Below are 797 nucleotides of genomic sequence, written 5' to 3'. Positions count from 1 at the left end.
TGTTTTTCCATTACCAAGATGTAACCACTTCATCTTTTAGCCGTTTCTAAATAACATACTTATATTGCATTTTCTAGGTTTTTCAAATTTGATATTTACTGATTTTCCATTGTAAGAAATAATTCAGCCTTGGTTATACTCTTAGGGTGGCTCCATGACCCTCACCCTCCTGGGCTTTATATCTAGGTAATAAAGATATGGCCCTAACTCAAGTTAAAAACGTAACTCAGAGGTCTTGCCTTTTCCATTGACTTCTGGAAGGTAATCAGTAAGACCTTGGAACAGCCCAGAAAGTCTAACACAGTGATTTATGGTGGGCCTTTGGATCATGATGCTTGACCTCCACAGTGGTTGGACTCTGAGGTTAGACATGTAGGGAGTTGACCACGGAGTTTCAATAAAAACTCTGTACACTCTGGCCCAGGTGAGCTTCCCTGGTTGGCCATATTTCATGTGTATTATATATATGGATGCCAAGAGAATAATGCATCCACTACTCCACAGGGAAAGAATAGAAGCTCTGTGTTTGGTATCCGCCTGGACGCTGCTGAGTGCTTTTCCCTTGACTAATTTTAACCTGTATCTTTATACCCTGTAATAAATTGCAACCAGTAACCACGAGTGTAGCTGCTTCAGTGAGTTTTCTGAGTCTTTTCAGTGAATTATCAATCCTAAGAATGCTTTTGGGAATCTCCTGAAACCGCAACTGGTGTCAGAGGTAAGGCTAGTCTTGTGGGGACTGTTGTCTCCTACCTGTATAGCTGGCTAAACTGACACAGCACTCTTGAGAGATTCCC

The sequence above is a fragment of the Lynx rufus genome, unplaced genomic scaffold (genome assembly GCF_022079265.1).
Source record: "Lynx rufus isolate CCGP_SWC_20201006 ecotype Redwood Valley unplaced genomic scaffold, mLynRuf1.p SCAF_6, whole genome shotgun sequence".
Classification (NCBI taxonomy): Eukaryota; Metazoa; Chordata; class Mammalia; order Carnivora; family Felidae; genus Lynx; species Lynx rufus.
Note: the sequence above shows the minus strand (reverse complement) of the source record.